The 24,668-nt window shown below is 41.9% G+C and overlaps 1 protein-coding gene across 6 annotated transcripts in view; it reads right to left on the reverse strand.

Annotated features, from left to right (window-relative positions):
- The window catches only part of ptprea (protein tyrosine phosphatase receptor type Ea), a 91,360-nt gene that overhangs the window by 41,486 nt on the left and 25,206 nt on the right, over nucleotides 1-24,668 (reverse strand). For all 6 annotated transcript variants that reach the window (XM_050060017.1, XM_050060015.1, XM_050060016.1 and 3 more), the window contains one exon: nucleotides 3,081-3,361. The gene's annotated coding sequence lies outside the window, so the exon portion shown is untranslated. The remainder of the gene's footprint in view (nucleotides 1-3,080; nucleotides 3,362-24,668) is intronic.

Here is a 24,668-nt window from a genome sequence, read left to right on the forward strand (position 1 = left end):
ACAAACACACACACATAGTCTCCTCTCCTTTCCCTTTCCTTCCGTCTTAGACTTTGAGCCTTTGTTTTCCATTCGTCCATCTACTGTATGTTCCTTTTTTCTTTATTTTTTATGGCCCAACACCTCCACAAGTCATTAAACAGCTTGGCAGAGACCAAAATGTTTGATTTGAACAACAATGAAGGGGATTATTAAATACAAGAAAAGTCAAAAGCATGGGTGTTGAGAGGCTTTCGCAGTTATAAAATCTCCTATAGCCACAGAGCATGGGTTGTAATAACAGGAAAGTGAATGTGTGCTTTTCTTTTTAATTCTACAGAGGCAGACTGTCTAACTGGGAAAGCCCCAGTGACCTCAGTTGATGGCAGAGACTGCAAATTGAGAAAGAACCATCTCGATTAAAAAAAGGCAAAAAGAAATCACTCACTGCCTTACATTTGGATTTACCTCCATCTCTTTCTGCTTAGTTTCCCCATCACGTCTGACAAAGTGATACCTGTTAGTCCTCTGTCTTAATTATACCAGCCACTTAAATGCCACAATGTGCTCTAAGGAGCAAAAACTTTAGGAGTATCTGCCTCTTTAATAAACGTAGGCAGTTATGTCTCCAGTTAAGGCTCAAAAGCCCCGTTTCCACCGAGCAGTACGGTTCAGTTCAGTTCGGGGCGATTTTTTCGTTTCCACTGTGAAAAGTTGTGGATGGTACCAATGGAACCGTTCTGTATCGTCCCCATTTTTGGTCCCCCCTCTGTTGGGGTACCTAGCACACAGATCTGGTACTAAAAGGTGGAGCTGTGAACACTGCAGTCTGTTGATTGGTCAATAGAGGACGGTCACTCTGCTCAGGGCTGAGTTGTGGCTGGTTTTGAGGCTCATGTAACCACTGTTCATACCGTGGAGAGTTTTATTAGTAAACTGTAACTATAAAATGAAAGGATGTTTTGCTGCCTCTCACAGCAGCTGGAGTCTGAGAAAAATAATTCACTGGGCCGACTGCTGGTGACTTTTAAGGTGGAACGTTAACTTGTAATGTTACTCAATGCATGAGTTAACTACATGAATCCTTCAACACACCTTAAATTTCACTGTGACAACTTTGACCATCACTTTAGTTTTTATATGACACACAACTTTTAGTAATGAGTGGATCTTCAAGTGTTTATATATATAAATTTTGACCAGGGTATGTGAACTGCATATATATTATATTATATTATATATTCTAACCCTCACTCGGAGAAAAAAAAAACGTAGTAGTGTTGTTCCTGTGGGCTCTGGCAACACTAAACCCCTGACCTTACCTGAGAAGGACTAAATGCACAAATCCACTATTTTTAAATATCCTATTGAGAAAGACTGACTCCAGCCTTGTCACCGGTAATGAGGAAATACAGTGAGTGCTGGACGGAGCAGTGAGTGACAACAACCCCGCCCACATTTAAGAGTACTGTTTGCAGTGGAAACACTAGGGTCTAGGTACCATGTCTGAAGGATTACTGTTGGTTCCAAAGGTACCATACTGAAAGTGTTTGGTGGAAACAGGGCTAAAGGCTTAATCAGGTTCCAAATACCAGTACAAAGCCAGAAGTAACTCTAATTAACAGACTATTAATAAAGTAAACTTGATCCAGTATTGAGCGAGACAAAACAGGTCACAATGTACCCATTAGAGACATGTTCGCACTGTCAATTTACATCCACTGAAAGAAGATTTTTTTTTTCACTCTGTGGTCAAACAAAAATACACACACATGCACAAACAGGACCTATACATGCAATAAACGGAGAGATGTCAGAGTGAAGGGGCTGCCCGTGGATAGGCGCTCTGAGCAGTTGGGGATTCACTGAGTTGTTCAAGGGCATCTTGAAGTGTCCAGGAAGCGAACTGGTAACCTCTCCAGCTACCACTACACTACATATTTAGCCCGGACGGGGGACTTTAACTGGCGACACTCCGGTTCCCAACCCGAGCACCTATGGACTGACCTACTGTGGCCCCTAGGAGTACTTGTTTTTTGGATTATTATTTTTAATTTAACCTCTTTGTTAACAAGTAAGATCTTTTTGTTCAATCAGAAACAGTCCAAGAAGTTGTTAACCTGAAACCCACCAGACTCCATTTAAATAAACAGTAATTTTATTATCAGAAAACACACTTCAATGCCAACAAAAACAAAAACAAAAAACCTCAGAAAAACTGTCTCAGTTCGTCTCTCCACTGTTCCAACAATCACCAACTCTGGTTTGCTTGAAATAAACCCTGAAGTTACCCATTTAGATGTGAAAATACCCTGCCTCTATACACACTTAAATAACTACTTTTTTAAATGGAGTTTGGTGGGTTTGGGGGTGGCGATTTTGGGGCTGTTCTGGTGAAACAAAAACGATCTTACTCTTCAACAAAGAGGCCTCTCTCTGTAGGGATCATTTCTATAATGACACTTGTCATAGCGCTCTGAGCCTGTCAGTGGCAAAAACAAGCACTTTTAGTGGACGTACCTTGAGGGGAAGAACGCGCTACATTGCAGCCTGTTTCGCTGCTGCACTCACTCAGTACTGATTAAATTAAAAAAATTTCCAATAGTCACTTTGACACAAAACATGGAAAAATAGGGACCCAGTTGAAAAATGCCAAACCTTTTTACACACTATGAATACAAACCGTACCATGCAATATTTCAAACAATACCGCTTATTTGAATAAACTGCAGCATGCACGCTCAACTTAGTGGATGTTTACTACTGTGCACTGCACTGTGCAGGCCTCTGTTCTCACCACTGTTTCACATTACTGTCCAACTTCCTGTTTCTCTGTCCTTTCTACCAGCTGACAAAGACAACAACCGCTAGCCATGAATCTCCAGATTGAGGAAATGACTGAGCGGCCACAAATATGCCGGGGAAAAAAGTGTGTCAATAATACCAAGAAAACAAACAGCCCTGTGCAGAGCAAAGGTAGTTGTGTGTCCAAGTCTTCAAGAACATCCCCAACCTCAAGTGTGACCTTATACAAGGTTCATATCAGCAGCTATATACATTAATGCAGCGTTATGTAGGCAGGTCACAGTGTGCTAAATTACCTGGATGAGTGTTGATTCAATGTATGCGGAGTCTCAGATCCATAATAGCAGGTCACATGGCTCTGACAGAGACCAGTAGTCACATTGTTGTCGTCTTCAGTGAGAGGTTGGAGAGAAGCTGGAGGTGAGGGAGCGAGGTGTGCTCTTACAGCCCAGCGAGGAGAGACGATCCCTGGACCCAGGCGGCTGCGAGTTTTCGGGCCTTAGCACTTCACTTCCAGGGGCTCACCGAGCAACAGCCGGCCTGGCACCACAAGCCTTAACAGGATGCTGCTCGCCACCTTTATTTGAACAGAGAGCAAGACAGACAGAGACCATGTAAGACACTCAACGACACAGCAAAGACAGAGAGACAGATGAGGTACCAAGGCTGGAGGAGGGGGAAGGTGATGCAGTTCCTGTGTTGTGCAGGAATGGTATGTAGTAAGAGGAGAGTGCAGTTAAAGCAGAGGACAGCTTCCTCAAAGGACGAGGCTGTGAGGTAATAAGGAGACCCCGGAGCCTTGTGAAACAGCTTAGATATCCTCTATAGGTTACCCTTCACTTATAATGATGCCATTAAGCTTTGAGGGAAATTCATGAGACAGTGTGAACATTTTCCTCACCAGCTGAAGATGGTGAAGCTGGCACGAAGAAGGTGAGCAAAGGCGATGTGCGCTATCGGCAAATAAAATGACATTCACCGATGGCAGTGGCCAATATCTTTTGTAGCATCACTTTAATTTCGCACAGGCTAACAAGCAGTGCTCAAGACTGACAGCGTTATGTCATGTCGCAAACAATGGAAAACATGTTAAGGATGAACAGAGATCTCCCCCCCCAACACCTTTGAGAAAAAAGATCTCCCTAAAACTCCCTATGTGTTAGAGACACACACACACACCCTGTTATTTCCTGTTAGCTGTTAGCAATCTGTGGCCGACACTAACAGCTAACGGGGGTTACAATAAGTTACGTTAGGATACATTCAAGCTCTATTTGGTAAAAATTAGTATTGTGGAAGGTAAATTATAATGTTATCATGATGTGTTCAAATGCAATCTTGTAAAATGTACTATGAGAGTGAGAAATTTGAGTAGATGCAGTATATACTAAGGGTGTGCCATATCATCTTTCTCATGATAATACTGCTTTAATTTTCAATGTGATATGAAGAATTCATGTTGTGATACTCGCTATATTTTGACTTGTTGACATATTGACGTCATACCGTTACCCACGGCAACAACAAGCGTAGCTGAAAGTGAAATTATTACCGACTCCGAGGTGGTTCCAGAAAGAGGAGCAGCTTCAGTAGTGTGGAATAAACTGTGGCGTCCTGAATGTTTCATGAACAGCCCCGGACTTCTCAGATTCTTTTAGTGACTTACCGCTCAGAGGGAACTCATTCAGCGGCTCCTCTGGCAGCAGCACAAAGTCTCTTCCTCTCCTCTCTCGCCATGCACACACAGGAGTCGGTGTCGTCAAGTGATTTAGTCATAAACCAGACATGTCCAAAGTCTGGCCCGGGGGCCAATTGTGGCCCGTAGACCAATTTTAATCGGCCCTCAGCTTGACTTTCAAAATATACCATATGTGGCCCTTTACACAATAATGGTTAATCGAGCAAGATCACGTCCCATTTTTACCCTTCACCTCACATACTGTATAGGACTATCATACAGTTTGCAGACAGTCATAGTAGTACGTATTAACAGTTCATTAAAAGATAAAAATGGTTGAATTTGTCTCACTTTTTTTTTTAAAAACCCATCTGATGCAAGAATCAGTTGCCCCCAGGTATTTTCACATTGTTTTATCTGGCCCCCATTCAAAAATGTTTGAACACCCCTGTCATAAACCTTTGGTAATATAAACCTACGTGACGCTCGTGGAACGACCAAAAACTCCGTATATGTGAATGTGTAATAGTTGTGGTATCATAACAGCCTGTCACAGGTTACAGCGTGATGATTAGAGGAGAAATGGCAGAGCATAAAGGTCCAGGTGGAAAAAACAATCATTTAGGATTTTACTAAAAGAAGGAAATCACCTGTTGGTTTATATATATAGATCCCAGGGGACATTTTTTTTTATTTGGGAGCTGTTTAAATGTGTAATTTGTGGTAGATTTTATTTTGTTGAACTGTTAATATTGTATACAGAATCTGAATCTCACTCTGAGTTACTGCTGTTGTTCACAAACTAAAGAAATGAGAGATCATTTTAGTTTTTACTGAATGTTTGAAGGCAAACTGTAAAACTATATCACTAATTTTGTTGCAATTCTGTTAACCTAAATTAATAATACTTGTTTTTGGTTTTACTAGTTTGTCATATCGTCAAGAATATCGTTATCGCAAAAATACCCTGATGTATCATGATATTGTTATAGGGCCCTATCATCCACCCGTATTATATACAGTAAAAATACTTCTTAAGCGTTTTTGCAAAGATGTTGCAATATGACCTTTCATGTGAAAGGTCATATCAAAGGTTGTTTCATAAATTTATTTGAATTTGTACTCATTCAAACATGGTGTAATGAAGGGCTGAAAGATCAACAAAAACAACAACAACAACAACAACAACAATAAAAACATCAGTATCGGCTGTAAACCAAATTTTTGTTTTAATCATGTGTCGCCCCAGAATTTCAAAACGGGTGCATCCCTAATGGTGATGGTCACAAAATGTAAGCATGGTAAAGAAATGACTTTGAGTTATTTTTAGGGGGCACATTTACAGAGCGTCTTTAAAGCAAATCCAGCAGACACCAACTCCTTGTGCACATCATTTCATATCCAGGCTAACCTCATTTAAAAAACAAAAATAAAAATTAGGTTCCCCGATTTCTAAATCTACACACAGCAAACAATGCACATCAGCCCAGATTTGAAGCCGAGTTTTACATAAAGCCTCTTTCCATCTCGTTACCACATATTTATTTGATCCCAGAGAGAGTCAGATGTGTCACTGGATGCTTTTTTCTTTTACTATTTCAGTCTATTTGTGTGAGAAAATACTGGAGTATAGTGTGCACAAAAAGCTGTAGTAGAGATTGTAGGTTGGTGCCATCTCATATATAATCCCTGCTTTTACCCACGGGAGGCCTGAGAGGAGTGTATGGAGGGAGGAGAGGGGTGTGTGAGGGAAAAAAATGGACAAGGAGCACAATTTATCTACCTGGGAACGCTGAGCAGCCAAAGAATCTGGAGGCAGAATGTGGAAACCTCGTAAGGACAGTTCTACCTTTAACTTAAGAATTCTGGGTGAAAACTCGATTACATTCTTAAAAAATATGAAACCATTTCCCCAAACTGCAAAAACTCAAAACCAAACGCTCACAAGTCCTCCCCTCTCTGCTCTTGCTACTTTGACATTTTGGAGATACAAGATTTTCACCTGCCAGCGGCGGGGAGCATGCCGAGTGGTTGCTATGGCGACGTTCTCGTCTAGCCGAGCAAAAGGGAGGTGTGGAGGGGGGTTCTCTCTCTTTTTCTAGGCTGTAACGACAAATGAATGGACACGTCTCCTCCAGCCCCTCCCCATCTACACCCCTTTCCCTCCTGGAGCTCAATAAAAACAGGCAGTCAACATTTGCTCTATGACATCCTGGGAAATGAGTTGTCATGCTTGAGGATTTCCATGACAGCCAAATAATGGCACGAGCTAAAAGAGTCCATGCTCAGAAGGCCAGATAGAGCGGAAGGGAGAATATATATTAAAAAGATCCTATCGTTAATCCTGCGTAATATAGTTTTCAATTTACACCTAAGTTCCTGGAAAGCACTGTGAGGGAGTATTTCAAATCACACATCATCTCAAAGTTCATAAATAAATAATACGAGGTCTGACAGTGTGGAATCAGATCAAGCAAACTATTGAATAATAGAAGAAGCTCTCTGTAATGCAATCGGATGCAGAGCATCAGGCTTCGGGAAAAACACAGCGACACATGAAAGCAGCCGAAGGCAGAATAAGATTTGTGTGTATAAGGTGCTGTCTACATGTATACACATATTTCTGAAAACATATTTTTCTCAATAGCCCCGTTTCTACCGAGCAGTAAGATACGGTTCAGTTCAGTTCAGTACGCTTCTTTTCCGTTTCCACTGTAAAAAGTTGTGGATGGTACCAGTGGAACCGTTCTGTACCATCCCCATGTTTGGTCCCCCCTCTGTTGGGGTACCTAGCACACAGATCTGGTACTAAAAGGTGGAGCTGTGAACACTGCAGTCTGTTGATTGGTCAATAGAGGACTGTCACTCTGCTCAGGGCTGAGTTGTGGCTGGTTTTGAGGCTCATGTAACCACTGTTCATACTGTGGAGAGTTTTATTAGTAAACTGTAACTATGAAATGAAAGGATGTTTTGCTGCCTCTCACAGCAGCTGGAGTCTGAGAAAAAATAACTTAATTCACTGGGCCGACTGCTGGTGACTTTTAAGGTGGAACGTTAATTTGTAATTTGTTACTCAATGCATGAGGTGACGTGATGAATCCATCAACACACCTTAAATTTCACTGTGAAAACTTTGACCATCACTTTAGTTTTTATATGACATACTCTCTTAGTAATGAGTGGATCTTCAAGCATTTATATATAGAAATTTCCACCAGATTATGTGAACTACGTGTGTTCTAATAGTCACTCAGAGGGAAAAAAAAGCATCGCAGAGCGTAGTTCCTGTGGGCTCCAGCAACACTAAACCCCTGAGCTTGCCTGAGAAGGACTAAATGCACAACCCTGCTATCTTTAAATATCCCATGGAGAGAGACTCTCACTGCAGCCTGTTTTATTTTGTTCTGAAAATGTCGGCGTGCAGCCTCGTTCTGTGGACGATAAACGAGGTGCAGACTTCCATCTGTGTCACCGGTAATGAGGAAATACAGTGAGTGCTGGACGGAGCAGTGAGTGACAACAACCCGCCCACATTTAAGAGTACTGTTTGCGGTGGAAACACTAGGGTCTAGGTACCATGTCTGAAGGGTTATTGTTGGTTCCAAAGGTACCACACTGAAAGTGTTTGGTGGAAATGGGGCTTATGTTTTGGCCTGTTGTCCATACGATGATGTCATCTCCTCATTTTACGTTTGCCCATTGTTGCTTTGCGTAATAAGAATATGCCTGAAACAGTAACAAGAGCGGACTGGTGGTTTGTTTATGTTTTGTCAACACTGCTTGGTCTAATGTCAGCTTACACTTAAACCGCTGCACCACTTGAAGGACTAACCGAGGCATCTGCTGTGCTCAGTGTTATTTGGTTTACCTCAGTGCATGCAGTTTACAGTCCACCAGAAACAACGGTTTAGGATCACGAGGCCTGGTTGAACCTTGCTGTCGATGAGGAGTGAAAGGAAATATTTGCATCTCCAGGGCCCAGTTGTTCAAATCATGTCACTTGGATACGAATGATTGAGATTTGGAAATCCTATGTTCCTTACTTTTGTGCCAGCTTTTCAAAGCAACACTGGAAGAGATCATCCTCATCCAGATACTAACTTTTCAAGATATCTGGATAAGAGATCAGAGATCCTCGAGATTGTATCTTTAAGTAATTTTAGTTTGATATTGACAGCTATTTGCAGGATTATCTTATGGGGCAACTATCTAACTTCACTTTACTGTACTGAAAGGCTTAATAGGAATTTCATTTGAAAGGACAGACACAGGAAGTGGCCACGCTCAGCAGTCAGACAGGAGTTAATTTCCAGGGCTGGTACCTGCGGTTATTCCACAGGCTAGTTAATGACATGTCGGGCAGGAAATCCAAAGTGTGGGATCATTTTGAGAAGGTGAAGGACGAACCCAAGGTGATATGTAAACTCATCTTCATTGGTCGACTACAAACATGACGTATCATCTGAAACATGGAAGTAGCTACATGCCCATTAGCCCACAGCGTCATTAACAGGCGGCTCGCTCAGTGTGTGACGTGCACTTGTAGATAAAATATAGGCCTATATTAATGAAGGTTCATTAGTACGGTTTTGTATTTCTCTGTAATGTAGCACAGTGTTAACAATGTTACTGATACTATTCTTTCTCACACCTTCAACTCAAACCATTGTGTTGCCCTGCACAAAATATATAATCTAATAATCAAATTAATGTCGTAAATATGTCGACTAGTCGACTAATGGTCCTAAATGACGACTATTGGTCAACTAGGAATATTCTTAGCCCTAGTGTGGACTGAAACAAGCTGTAGTCCATCTAAGAAGGGTCACTGTTGATTTGTGCCCTCTCACAGCATTGACTGGTCATTGCTGCGGCGACAGTCCCACCCAGCCAGCGGGTACTGGACTTGAAAAAGGTAAGAAAAGATAGCCAAGAGTCAGAAACATGTATTGGGTATAACGGGTTATTACCTGCCAACTGAGATTCCCCAGGTGGTGCCCTGAAGGTGAAGTGACTGATTCAAACAACAACGCCCACCTCGACGCCATTCCTCACATACTTTCTTATCTTTAATAAAAAACAACCAGTTTCCTCATTTTTTTCCTAAGCTACAACTCCACAATCATCATCGCTGTGTTGATTACAGAGTTTACGTGAGGGAAAGCAGGAGCTCACAGACAGCATGTGGTGTACAAGGCAGCCCTCGGTGACTGTCTACAGCTATCAGTGTATCATTTCCTCACAGTCATACACCGACTACCACAGCGCATGTGATTAACACTACATAAATATGGGCGTTATTCATACAAGATTTATACCACATGGATGGTGAAATGATTTAAGTGTTGTGGTTTTTCTGGTGAACTCATTTGTGCTTATCTCAAAGTTGCAAGAGGAACAAATAGAGCAAGTTCCTGGCATTTCTTAAGATTTGAGATTAAGTCCATAACTGCTACTAATATCTGTAGTCACAGCACTGGCCGTTTGTGTCTGGTAAACATGAAGAACGCTTGTGCATTTAAATTAGCATTAAGTACATGAGGTGAACACTTGCTTCATATTCAAATAGAACAAACCTGAAGAGTTTTCACAGAAGCATAACACACACACAGGCAGCACACAGAAATGACAAATCATCTCTGGCACTGTATCAGCTCTCCAGCAGGCCAGATGCTAGGTCTGTGTGTGTGTGTGTGTGTGTGTGTGTGTGTGTGTGTGTAGAGGCAATGTATTTTCTGTGTATCACCTCTCTGTGCTTCATCTGAGGGTGTAATAGATTGTCCGACATGTGGACATCTGCATGTGTGAGATTTACAGCTCCAGACCCAAAAACACAGTTTCACCGAAACTCTCATACAGCTGTTATTTCCCCCGACAAGACGCTAAGCTCAGCTGAATACACACAGAACCAAGGTGACAAATACCAGCTCAAAGACGGATGGACACCTCACACATCTGTATGCATACACACACACACAGACACACACACACTTGGCTCTTTGACTCATCCACCTCTCCGGGGTTGTGGTCAATCAGATTAGAGCATCACACCGGGATCTCCGAGTGCACCAACACAAATCCATTTATAGAGATAAGCTTTGAGGGCAACTGCTGCCACACGCACACGCACACACACACACACACACACACACACACACACACACACACACACACACACACAGCCGGAGAAAGAGAGAGAGAGAGATGTCACTCTGAGTTGCTATCAGGCCCCTGAATCAGTTCAGCACAACGCTGTGTTTACAGAAGTCCTCTCTGACCTGCTGCTGTGTGTCACTTCCAAAATCAAAATGCCTCCAAAAACAGTTCAGATCTCCAAAAATGAATCTCAGGATAAATCTCAAAGGTCATGAGATGATTAACAGGATAGGAAAGCAGGCAAAATATGTTTCTCCAACACAATCGTTGCTTTTTTTGGAACGATTTACTTGATAATTTTACGTCCTCAGGCCTCTATCAATTATACGTATAAATAAATCGTAAGGCGGGAAATTTAGTTGATTCAAAACACACCCAAGAACCCCCATTAAACACACATTAAACACACATTAAACATGGCTTAATAACAACAATGTCAAACACTAACACAAATCAGCTTCACTATAACTCACAGCATTCACAGACAAACACATATTTCCCACAAATACAACATGCTAATGTTATTAGCACAAGTCTATGGCATTTTACATTGTATAAATTAGCCTAGCAGCTAGTGATCTTTTTCTCTTCTCATATAAAACCAGGGACAACAGCAACATTTAACAAAGGTAACGGTACATAATTTGGCTCCATTACAACTCACAAGGTTCACTGACAAAACAACTGTCTTATACTAAACACGTTTTCCAAACAAATATAACATGCTAATGTTATTAGCACAAGCCTATGGCATTTTACATTGTATAAATTAGCCTAGCAACGAGCAGAGATTTCCTCTGCTCATATGAAGCCAGGATAAATCACACACAAGACTTAAAATGCTTTATTGAAGGCTTTATTGTCTTCACAATCTATTGTTTCTTATCTGTGAAATTAAAGTAAATAAAAGCTTTGTTTCCACTGAGGGAAATGGTTTCACAAAAACAGACAGGAGGTCTGCGTCGCTGCAACAGCCGGAAGCTGTATCATGTTAAGTTGCTATGAGCTGTAAATTCAACACGTCTCAGAGCCCGACCAAGCAAAGCCTTTGCTCCTCAGACCAGTTGTGTCAGCTCATTGCAGAAGGGCCACTAGCCCAGCACTTGCTAATATGCGCTCACCTTTTTCTCTGATAACTTAGGATCCAGATGTTCAGGAGGTGTTAACCGGGAACTTATTCTGGTACAGGGTGTGCAGGAGCCTATCCCAGCTGTCATTGGACAAGAGGCGGGCTACCGCAGGGCAGATTTTTAGAGACAGTAAATTGTTCACACTCACATTCAAACCTACGGGCAATTTAGAGTCACCAGTTAACCTGCATGTCTTTGTACTGTGGGAGGAAGCCAGGAAACCCAGAGAAAACCCACCCTGGCACGGGGAGAACGTGTGGTTTCAAAACCCTCTTGCTGTGAGGTGATGGCGCTAACTACTGCACCAGCTTGCCGCCCCTGAATAAAACAGTTTCACATTAAAAGTCAGTGTTTTTCCGACGCTGTTTGGCACGTCACGGAGGGGCTGCTAACTTCAGTGGGCAACATGAAACCACGAACGGCCCTATTTAGAGCCAGTGTTTGGTTTGTCTGTTCTGGGCTACTGTACTACCTTTAATTGGTAACAAGATAAAATAAAGATTAGGAACCACTAATACAGAGAGATTCCTTCTTATAAAATATAATATATAAAATATATATATTAGTATTTTCTAAATGCTGCGTAATGGAAATAATAAGCGATACAGTAATAAGGTAGTGTTCAATTTTTAATGATGAGGCTTTAATTAGAATAGAGCAGCAACAGCAGTCTAGCACCGACTTTACACAGTCAGTGTTACAGAGATGTAAAAGTGGGAGAAGCAGCGAGGCTCATTGTGATTTATGGTGTTTACAGGCAAACCTGAAAGGGACAAAATCAGCCCCAAGATGAAACTGCAGCAGCAGGAAATTATAATAAAGGGCACTGCAGGAGAGAAATGCATGTGCGCGGACTTTATGCCTTTGTGATCAGATGCGAATAGAGCCGTGTCCTCGAAGAGCTGTCCAGTCCACACATTGTGAGCTTAATGTTCCAGAGCAAGACGACAGACAGCAGCTAGGAGTGTGATTTTGTTAGCCGAGACTCCCTCGCCTGTCCGCCTCAACGCCGGTGTATCTTGGCATCCAGGTTTTGCTGAGCACCGCTGAGTGGCTCTTTGCCAAAGCAAGCAGGATGTGAATGTGATAATATCATATAGCGGCTCGTCTAAACTTGGCAATCGCAGTTATAATCAAATATCTGGAAATTTCCTAAATGGCCCAGGCAGGACTAGATCATTTACCAACAGACTGTGTATGGGACAGACTACATCAATAGTGTTATTTATTTAGTGGGTAACTAAATTAGAACCCTGGTTTAATAACTCACCTGTGGCTCTCTCAGATCAGTTACCACTAGAGTGATGGATTAAGTCTCTAAAAATGCAGGAAATGTCCAAAGTCCATCAACAGTATAAGTGAGAAACTGCTACAAAGGCCTAAAGTAATGACTCCCAGGTAGTTATAAAGACCATCTGCACAACTGATAACATTCCCACTGGGGAACTGGTGCCAATTACCACTGTTAGCATGCTAACATGCTAAATTAAGGTGATAGAGGTGAACATTATACCTGCTGAACATCAATATGCTAGCATTATTATTGTCAGCATGTTAGCATGCTGGAATTAGCATTTAGCTCAATGTCAAATGAGTTATATGAGTAAAATGTTTATGTTTACCTTCTTTAGCTTTTTACATTTTTAGCTGTTGTGCAAGTATATCGAGAGTAATAGTCAAATCCCTATGTGTAAATGAAGTGGCAACCTCAGGGGCTAACAAAAAAAAAAAAAAAAAAAGAAGCAGATGCACAAGAGCCAAAAAACTGCAGTTCCTCAAATGGCCACTTGAGGGTGGCTCCAAAAGCAAGTCAATCCCCATAGACACCCATGTTAAAAAGTCCAACTTTATAGCATAAATGAACATATTTACAGCCTGGTACAAAAACAGTTTTGGTCTCTGTAGCTAATTTCTCAATTCAAGACAACTGCATGGAAAATAAGTTCTTATAAAACTCACCAGTTTAAATTTCATTTCATTTCAAGTGTATGGCTGCTTTAAGTGATAGGTGAGTGCCATCTGTTAAAAAGGTGCTACTACAGCGTCAATGTAGGGAACTTAACCAAGGCATAACCTCAGATTCATAGAGTATAGGCATAGCCATAGCTTCACCTCAATGATGGCCATTTCCAGGCATATTTTAGGATGATTCAGGGGCAGTCTGACAACCTGCTGTCTATCGTCGGGCCGTATAGCTCTGAGTATCCAGCAACCGCTACCACCAGTTTTTCCTCCATTGTTTACCAACTGTAAACTTGTTGTCGTTACCAACACAGAAGGTCCGCCCCTCAAATCATCTGATTGGACAATGGGAAAAAAGATGATGTGGAGCGCTTTTCCACTCTGAGTTGAAGTCAGAGCGCTCCGGCCAAAAACGCCAGGCAAGACGCGTCTCAATGCAAAAAAAACGCCAGCGAAAAGCGTCATTTTTATTTAAAACAGCTACAAAAAAAAGCCTCCAGCTGCTAAAACACTTTATGTGTCGGATGCTCAGTTTTTCCAGTAAGTATATTTTGTTTGAAGCCTGTTTTTCATTAGTGAAAATTAGCATTTGCATTAGTACAGTTATCTATAGACTGTAAATGCACAATGCTAACCAAGCTAGCAGGTAGTGTTAGGGTTAGCTCCAACCTCTTGTCCAGGAATGAGTTCACAAACCCAGAAATGAGTTGGCATTTTAGCACTTCCGGATTCCTAGTCTCGAAGTCACTTGGTTTTTGAAATGAGTTTTTAAAAAGATGCCTGAAATAAGGTTGTTATGTACGAGAACTTCATGTTTTGTTCTACGACATAAAATACACCAGCAAATATGCCAGCTGTTAATTTTGAAGCCTTTTACGTGTCTTAAAAAAAGTCAATACAATCTATAGTATTTACTCAGCCAATAAAGCTAATTCTGATTTTGATGTACATTAACTTACATATGTATTTGAGTGATTATGAATATCCAATTGTCTCAGGTGCTGTTATGATTTTACCCCTTAAGTGTTGCAGTCTGTTGGTTTAATTTCCAGTGAAGGCCTGTGAAATGTTGCTTCTTTAATCAAATCATGTGCTGACAGTGTGTGGGAGCCCACCACTTTTTCATTATATTCCATCCTCCTACGCACCTGCCTTATGGGTTTGCATTAGGTTATACACGACTTTGGTTTAACAGCAATAAAAATAAATAAATTAAAAAAAAGAGAGGACCCGTCTGGACAGCCTGTCAATCCAGTTCTCAGCTGAAAGCCCTAGACCTGATTTACAGCTGGCCAGAGGCCTTAAAAAAAATCCTCACTTCATTATAAGTGCATGTAAAAACAGAAATTATTCAGCCTTCCATCACACAATCCGATACGCATCCCCTCAGTGGTGGCGTCTCTCTTCCCTTCCTCATCTCACATCCCCTCCCAAAGCTTATTCTCCGGGGCACCTGGGAGCAGCTCAGACAGAACGGGGTTGGGATTAAACAAGTCCCCAGCCGAAGATTCCCTGCAACACTTAAACTCCATGAACCCGCCTTGGTAAATATTCATGACAGAGAAATAGTGGTATTCCAGGACAAGGGGGTAGAAGCGAACACATCTCCACACATAGACAGCTACAAACCATTCTCTAATACACACACAAAGACACATATAGACTGACATTAATGGGCAAGTAAGAAACATGCACACCCACACAAAGGGGAAAAAATGCCCTGTGGATTTCTCAAGCTTTCTGTGTGTATATCTGGCTACAGCCCAAGGCTACACGTCTTGTCTGTCTGCACAACCTTGTCTGGGAACGGAGATGTTTCGCACGTTGGTGAGAGAGCCATGAACGCCTCCACTTTTTTCACAGAGAACTGCCAAAAGTGGGAACCGGAACGAGAAATCAAAACACAAATCTAGCTGTGAAGTCACATAAAGCGGTGCTCTCTTTCAGGAATTGGTTTATTTATCCAATTGAGATCATTGTGAAAGAAGGGTCAGACTGTCTATTGGATGATTAACACTTACATCAACAAAAAGACACGGGTGAGAATTGTGTTAAGCTTGGCTATTAAGGAGAAAACTCTTACTGTAGGCTGAATACTAACATAACTGTCCTTTGGCTTACTGGTCAGGGGAACTCTTTCTCCCCGCTTCACGTCTTTGTGATTGTATGAAGCTGACTCAGAAGACTCGCTGTCCACAAGCAGGAAGAGAGACAGTTTAGATCATATCCTGTGTATGAACTGTGGTTTACAGCCAAACACGGGGGGTATAAAATTAGCCAGACTTTGAGAACTATAAAGAGAGAGAGCGAAGGGACAGACTCAACTCAACCCCCCCTTACTCACATAGAAAGGAAAGACTATAGCCCAAGGAGAGGGAAAGAGTTGGAGCCTTACTTGGAACAGCTCTGCAAGTGCTGTCTTCCTGTCAAATGCGACAACAGTGGCTACACTAACACAGATGTCATAGCTTGGCTCAGTTGTGTGGCATATTAAGCCAGATTAGAGAAGGAAACGGCACAGAAAAACTGCATATTTGTGAGCAATGACCTAGAACATTTATTGTGGGTGTGTCTCACACACATAAGCCAAGTATTAGTTTGCTAAAATGACTCATTCTGTAATAAATGTTGAAAAATACCAGACCACAGCTGACTTACACCAGTGGCTTAGTGGAGAGGTAAACCATGGGGAGACAACTTTTAATAGTTGCTTAGTGGGGCAAATGATGAAAACTGGTCTGGTCTAGCTGGCCAGTAGGAGGCACCTGTTAGGCGCTCTGAAAAAAAGCACATCCTTTTAACTTCTAAACACGAAATATCCCTTTCCTATTAAAAACAAAACAGAAATATATGTCTCAACGTTTTAATCAACACCCCAGAAGCTACTATAAGGACATATCTTTGCATTATGGTTGTAAATCCTGATTTTATCCTACTTTTGTAAATATATTTTATTGATTTTCAATGTCTTAATCCCACAACAAGGATACAAAACATATATATTTGTCATCAATTTATCCACTCCTCCCCTGACTATAAAGAAACACTGGTCATCATATATATTGACAACTTGAAATCAGAATCCCTGAGTCCATCCCTACCCTCCTGCCCACCCATCTATAGGATTACAGGATACAAGATACATTCAGGTGAAGGAGGGAAGCTACCAGAACTTCACCAAATAATTGTATCAATTACTCAAACAAATGTAGACAGAGAGGGGAAAAGGAAAGAGAAGAGGAAGCTCTCTGCTGTCATGTCACATTGCTCTCTGCTATCCTGCTTTTGATATGACCACTATCAATCTTTTTAATGTTTTTAACTGACTGCTGATTAGGCTATTAATCAGCAAAGGCCCAGACACACCAAAATAACGTCCAGGAACTAGTGGCGGCAATGGCCAACTGTTGCGTTGCCTCACATTGCCTGCGTCTCAGCCAAAAATGTACACATTAAACACACTGCAAAGACTCCAGCCAACGGCCAACTAGCATGTACGTCCTGCACTTGCGTGAGAGGAAACAACTCTCCATACCAGCAGGCAGTGGTAGTCTGTATTCGTCATTTTACAAGGGAAACCAGAAGAGTGACAGGAAGGATTCAGCACGCTAGTTAGCACACAACCCAATTTTGAAAGAACAAATGATATTTACTGTGTGCTAGCAAACAGTGACTCAAATAATTGACCCTTGGCTAAGCCCCGCCACTTTTCGAGTTAGCATGGAGCCCACACTGTAACTAACTGCATTCCCCGATGAAATATTATCATATTTTGTTTAAAATGGTTCCTGTACAGCAGGGTCGCTCTTTTTTTCACTGTTATAATCATTAAAAAGCAAAAGCAGCATGTGTATACATTCAGTAGGCTATATCTTCAGTAGCTAGCTAGCTAACCCTACACTTTTCAGGGTTTGATTTTGGTTTTGGAACAGGGAAGAAACGTATATCTTTTTCCAACCTCTCCAGGAAACGAGTATCATTAATACACGACGTGGCCCAGGCACAACATTTAGCTCCAAATCCACACAACCAGCCTGAAAATGAAGGAAATCTGAAACGACTGCATTAGAGTCAATGGAGCACAGCTAAGTTGTTCTTGAATCCTGGTCTGGGCCGGCCCGATGCTACGTTATGATTGGCCAGACTGCGTCCGGGGGCGGGACTTAGAGAAGGGTCAATTACAGAAGGTTTCTGCTAAAGAGCTTAATGGCCAGAAAAATAATCTTAACTAATATAACAAGTTTGTTTTGATCTCACATCCTCTTGATCCATCTGTTTACTTTCCTCACATCCGTTTCTCTTCTCGTCCACTACGGTGAACTGCCAATCAGAGAGATTTCATTTCATCAACAATTCAACATGCTGAATTGGCCAAAAAACAGGCAACAAGGACCAACTAGTGCCAACGGTGCAGGACACACTGCTACAACTAGTGACAGATGTTCACCGACAGCCTGACATTGATCAAAAGCCACCCTTCAAAGCTAATAGATTTTTAGTCCAAACCTCTATAACTAGATTATTTTGGCTACTTGGGGGCAGTGGAAACAAGCTGCATAAACAGCACTGACATATTATCACCTTTTAAGTTACAACAGCAAACTTGTTTGTAAACATTTCCCTATTTACACATCCAGCAGATACAGCAACAACAGCTCTTTTTTGGAGTCTTATTTCTGTCCACCTGATGAATGTGCTGCAAGCTGAATATTTACTCTCCCTCTGGCTCTGCTTTGCTCTCCATTAACTCTGAGGGAAATCTCTCAGCCAACTAGCTGCTGACTTCGTCTGTCTGCCTTTTGATGCTGGGCAAGTAGTGTACAGTGGGTTTATTGGAGAGCGGTGAGAGTGAACCATGACAACAGTAGTTCGGGAGCAGACAAGAAGAGATGCACAGTCGGATTGTAAACTTTGTGTTGATTCATTTTTGACATAAAAATATTGATGCTTTAACATTCATTTTATATATATTTTGAACTACTGGACTCAAACAGCTGTTATGATTTGAATTAACCTTAAAGTTATTACATCACAAAAGTCCAGTGAACTGTGATCTCACTAGCTGGACACCTCCATACTGTCTTGAAGAAAGTTCGCCTGGGACAGGAAGTAGGAGCTCATAGGAAGAACGCCCTGTAAACTTAAATCAACAGGATACGGGTGATTTACACGGTAACATCCACTGCACTCAGAAGCAGCAACCAAACGTGCCTGAAATAAGGTTCTCAAACCTCTTTGTATCGTTCTCTTCAAAGGCATCACTTCAGCTGATCTCCAGGCTGGGCTGTGCACATGAGTAAATACTGTAATCTAGTCATCAGACAAGAGGGAAACTTGTGCCCCCCACCCGATCCTCCTTCCAGGAAGAAGATGTGTAAATACTCCGTAAATGCTCTGCTGACATGTAACGTGAAACACGCTGGAGGCCACTGGCTGCAGCTTGGAGGGCAAAAGGATCAGATTTGCAGCTAAGATGGCAGATGCACTGATTTCGGTATTCCTCAAAAAAGAAAGTCATGATGGAATTACATCTCTTTGCCGCAGACATGCTATGCATTTCCCAGAACAGGCCCGAGAGACTTGAGTCCTCTTCTTCAGAGCGCAGTGTTACTGTGAGCCACACTTCAAACAATATCAAATACAGGATTTCTTCTTGGATTGCAAATTATCCGAGGGTTAAAATTACAGATGCAAATTCCCCGGTGTGTTACTTTAATCTATTTCCTAGCAGTTTTGGCGACCCAGAGGGAAATCATGATTCTGAGAGCTGTTAGTGAAGCCCTGCTGTGGTGCTCTATCTTTAACAGGTAACAGGAAATTGGCCATTCAGCACATCATCTACAGTAGCTGCTCCAGTCAGCCAACGGACTGATGGATGGCTAGTCGCACTCGAGCTGCGACACCATTGATTTTCTTCGCATACAACCCAAGACTGCTGATTCAAGATAATGTTACATTTTTAAAAGGCTTCGCTGTGATACTGTGGTGATAAATTCAGCCCATGAAACTGATAAATGAGTTCAGGAAACATTGACAGGTGAGATTTATTTCCAGGGCATTGATTCACACGTCTGGATGATGCACATTATTTATAGTTTATCGTTAAATGTGTTCTTTCATTTCTGGTGCAGTATCAGGCTTTTAGAGACAAATAGATTATTGAGACGGCTGCAAATCTCCAACCATCACGAGGCTGGTTTTTCTGTTAGGGAAATGAACGCTGTCCTCTGTTGTCATAAACAAATCCGGAACTGTCAAATGCTGTACATCCAGTGAACCACAGTGTCATTTAATGACATTTCCCAATATTTACCACATCACAGTTCATCACGCTGATATAAACTGAGGCCCTTGTGATTCTGTTGTTGACTTCAATTGATCCGAAACATCATTGCCCTTCTTACCTTTGCCTGTAAATCAGACTAGCGCTACAGTAAATATCACCGTCTGCGCTCAGCTCAAGTGATATTCTCTAACCTTCTGTCTCTTTACTACCCACATTAGTGTCGACCAAGCCCACATCAAGACAGCCACGGATCTTTTTCTCTCTGTCTTGGCCTTCAAGCCACACTGAGCCGCAGCTTTTCACACCCAAACACAAGCTTTTTACAATACCTTTTTTTTTTTTTTGGAAAGCCTGGAGAAATCTAAAAACGCCAGCCTAAGGCTATAGTGCAAATGGGGAAAACGATGACATATGTCTGCTTAGACATGATCAGGCGGGCTGTGTGGCAGTACACTTGAACACACAAAGTGAGAGGCAGTTGTGTGAAGAATGACAAAAGAAAGCTTGAGAGAGAAATTGAAATATTGCAGTCTCCGTCACCTACACACACCTGGACAATCTGCATGAAGTGGGCGTGCTTGGTGGATTTTCTGTTTGGGAACATTACAAAAAAAAAGTTCCCAGTGCCAGTGTCAGTCAGAGCAGGGTTCAGATGCTGTTTGTCTGAAGCATATTAATTCCTTTAGACGGACAATTCCCATTCTAAATGTCAATATATTATGATGTGTTTTGATTGGCTGCTACCTCGGCCAGGTCTCTCTTGTAAAAGAGATTTTCAATCCCAATGGTTGAGGGTAGCAGACGCCAACAGACCCAACAAACTGAGTCGCAAGGCCAGTAATGTCGCAGGGGTGGAGCTGGACTCTCTGGTGGCAGTGTCAGAGAGGAGGATAGGGTCTTACATGAGTATCATCTTGGACAGTGTCTCCCACCCACACTCAATGTGCTGGGCAGACACAGGAGCACATCCAGTGACAGACTCATTCCCCAAGATGCACCACACATTCAGTAGGCTATATCTTCAGTAGCTAGCTATCTAACCCTACACTTTTCAGGGTTTGATTTTGGTTTTGGAACAGGGAAGAAACATCTATCTTTTTTCAACCTCTCCAGGTAACAATCCACAAAACCAGACTGAAAATGAAGGAAATCTGAAACGACTGCATTAGAGTCAATGGAGCACAGCTGTGTTGTTGTCGGACCCTGGTCTGGACCGGCCCGATGCTACGTTATGATTGGCCAGTCTACTTCCGGGGTGTGACTTAGCAAAGGGACAGTTCTACACCTTGAGACTCAAACTCAAAAACTCATTAAAGGAAATGACCACTTTAGAATGAAAATACATACAGTACTTACTGACCCTCATGCTGACAAGAAGTCCAGTGAATTTTTTTAATCCACAAAACTCGTTCGGGGTATCGGAGGATAACAGCTAGCCAGATTTTTACATACACTTGAAGTGCATGGAACCCACGTCCAAAATCATTTTGAAAATGTAATAAAACTCTGCTAATGCATTTCAAAAATGTCAGAACGGCTCATCCATCGTAATCCAAGTGCCCTGAGGCCACAGCATGCAAAATTGACTTGAAAAGACATCATTTACTCCACTTTTATAGCATAATTTCTCACCGTGGTCAGTTAGCCTGCATGCGTGCCGTGTTTACATGGCAACTCGCGCAAGACTCGAGAATGTTCAGAGACGTTCTTGTTCTTGAGTCTCGCGAGTTGCAGGCTAAATGACCACCACCATCCTCCGATACCCCGAACGAGTTTTGTGGATTAAAAAACTACACTGGGCTTCTTGTCGGCATGAGGGTCAGTAAGTACTGTCTGTATTTTCATTCTAAAATGGTCATTTCCTTTAAGAGTTGTGCTTGCGCTGCATTCATGGACCCACAAAAATGTCCAAATTCAAAGAGGGGACAAAGAATGATGAGCCACCCTTCGTCAGCTACACATAGATTCTAATGGGGAAACACTCACTGTGTAAGCCAAAATGAAATCTGTTTGTTCAGTTCACTGACAACAGAAACAAAAACATGTAAATGAGAACAACTAAACCATCACACACAGTTTAAGTTATACAGAGAGCAGGAGGGGACAATCAGCTGAGGCTCAGCAGAGCAGGCTGTCTGTTCCACTCCTTAACAGATGTTGGCTGTGACAAACTGTTTGTCTAGTAAAAGAGAAGAAGGAAGGAGAGATTCTCCCGTCATTTAGTGTGAAAGAAGATTGGGTGAAATTGGCTTGAAAAGGACTCTGAGGACACACAGTGTTCTCATAGTCGCCAGTCTCAGTGCGCGCTCTAGTCCAGCTAGTATCAGTGCTGGCCATCAATAAAGGGATGAAAGGTTGGAGTCTCGTCAGAGAGTCGTGCTACCTGTCACGGGGATTACTGGTGTGGATCATCAGAAAGAGCTGTAAACAAAAGCCCCACGTGCACAGCTCTGAGGAGAGGAGATAAGAAGGTGAAGGGGGTTCTGGTGAAGCGAGGGGGGGGTGTCACTGATGATTGTGCCAAGCTAGCAGCTGTGTGATGGATTTCACACACATCTACTCGTCTACATCTGCATCCCTTTGTGTCAAACAAAGAGCAAAAGAGCCCCTTCTGAGTGCACGCGGTGGAGGATCACACCATTTTTGCCATTCATGTCATTTGCCCTCGCTGCATGTCGTGCATGGACGGGCAAACACACCCCCATGGTCCTTTGGCGCGCTCAACACAGGCATGCAATTATTGTGTTTGTCAGCGACACTGGTCCCAGGCATGAATATTTCCAGGAAAACAAATATACAAAAAAACAATTTGCCGTCAGGAAAGCTGGCAGAATTCAAAGTGAATCCGTGGATATATCTGACAAATCCAGCAACGTGACAGCTCTGCATTGTCTGTGCTGGTATCAGACAAGTGCAGCATCTTGGCATACATGGCAGACAAAATCTGAACAGGATATTGCATCCTTCATGACATATGCCGAGAGCAGCCCCCGTCATTTTTAGAATCAGTGACATTACACAAGCAACGAACAACAGAGATGCCATGTCAGCCTCTCCAGAGGGTCAAAAATGTGCGGATTAGACTGTCATTAATACTGAATCTGGATTATAGCAATCCTGAGGCAGCTCTATAGCCACAGATTACTTCTATCCCAGCCGCAGCATTGAAAGACAATGGCACTTTTTGTTCCCCTAGAACTGACAGTACCGCACAGTAACAAAGGAGGACTCATTTCTAATAGGGTCAGGAGTGATTAGACAAGCGGCAGGCCTGGCAGTGCATAGAGAGGCCCAAGATCCCCCAGAATCCCCCAGAATCAGACTGGATTTGTCAGATTACGACTCCAACAGCAACTCCAATTAGCCTATTAGTTTAGTTGGATGTTATAAAAAGGGGTTAAAATGGCAATATAGTCTCTAAGCTGCAACTTACGACAAGATACATCATTCTAACGTGGCCCTGTAGAAAAACAGGCTCATTATTAACAAAATATCTTTGCAGCTACCTCAGAGTTACGAGGAGCACTTTACCGTGATAAACAAATGGCACCCAACTGTCTAGACATCTTAACATATCTTGTGATGGCAGCCTATCCATAATGGCTGTTGTGAGTGCCGTTGTGCTTTTGATGTATAATTTATTAGCCCCCAACAAGTCAAAGATCTTACACTGAGTCGTAGACCTTATAGACTTCTGGAAATGCACCATATAAATAAGGACTGTCGTGTATTTGTATCAGTAGCTGCACTTTCATGAACAATATGTCTTCAGTTTGACTGAAGTCTTTCTGATTAGAGATTCTATCTTAAACTTTTACATGGTTCATGCTAAATAAAGTCATCCGATATAGGGCTGGGTGATATGTCCTGAAAATTATATCGTGATTTTTTCCAGCTATATCTCAATACACGATATATATCTTGATATTTTTAAATCTTCCCAAAAGCAGTTCATTAATGCTAGAACTGGGAGACAAATCCAACTAGGGCTGAAATGATTCCTCGAGTAACTTGAATAATTCGATCACTAAAATTAAATCAATCCAGTACAACTATGCATGGATGGCTGTTTCTGTTGCACAAGCGCTTATGTTACTTTCGCTGTTGATAGCCTACACGGCTGTGACGTGGATGTAGCGCGGTTTGCAAAACGACGGAGGAAGAGCGACAAGAAAAGAGCGAGGGACAAAAGAGGAGACACGCCAAAGAAAACGACAGAGAGTGGGATCATTACAAGTTAAAACGAAAACAGTTCGGTGTGTATTGCAAAACGGAGTTAGCCACAATGCTACAGCATCTAAGTAGAAAACATCCATATTTCTGACCAAATACCTTCTCTATTGGTTTTGACTATTGCAGTGGGAAGAGGGTACGATCTTATTCATTGCCACCCCTTCTCCATAATTTAATAATAGTTAATTATGTGGCACCCCATCAGTGTAAAGCTGTACAATAATTAATTCTCCCAGACCTATTCTAATATATTAAATTAATTACCAATATTTGTCTTACAAGATATAAAGAATTACAAAAATACATATAAAATAAAAATTCTTAGGTGTATATATATACACATCTTATTCAAAAAATAATAATCTCATCTTTATATCCTTATCCAATCATGACAGGTGTGTTTTGCTCGAACTATGTATATGCACACAAACGATGTAAA

The sequence above is a fragment of the Epinephelus moara genome, chromosome 13 (assembly GCF_006386435.1).
Source record: "Epinephelus moara isolate mb chromosome 13, YSFRI_EMoa_1.0, whole genome shotgun sequence".
NCBI lineage: Eukaryota > Metazoa > Chordata > Actinopteri > Perciformes > Serranidae > Epinephelus > Epinephelus moara.